This window comes from Macadamia integrifolia, chromosome 12 (assembly GCF_013358625.1).
Source record: "Macadamia integrifolia cultivar HAES 741 chromosome 12, SCU_Mint_v3, whole genome shotgun sequence".
Classification (NCBI taxonomy): domain Eukaryota; kingdom Viridiplantae; phylum Streptophyta; class Magnoliopsida; order Proteales; family Proteaceae; genus Macadamia; species Macadamia integrifolia.
Genome location: NC_056568.1, coordinates 13,958,602 through 13,958,960, shown reverse-complemented (window position 1 = coordinate 13,958,960; position 359 = coordinate 13,958,602).

Below are 359 nucleotides of genomic sequence, written 5' to 3'. Positions count from 1 at the left end.
TCAAAGGATCATTCCATCTGAATTGAAAAAGGAAATATCTTTCCAGGAAAGAATCTAACCACATTTCTGTATTGCTCTTGAATTGAGTCGGTTAAACGAGGTCGAAATATGCCTCTACACTCAGCAAGATGAGACGATTTGGACTCCTTTGTTAAGACTATAGAGCTAAACAACAACTAAAATACAAATAAAAAACTCCTTGGGGTTGTCGATTTGCTTTATATCGGAGCAAATCGACAACACTAAGGAGCTCGAGCTAGGATAATAAGCTCATGAGCAAATGACACCAATAAGAATCCTAATGAACCTAAAAAAAGGATAAAGGCCCAACAGAAATTACTTGTTTTTCGAGATCCCGC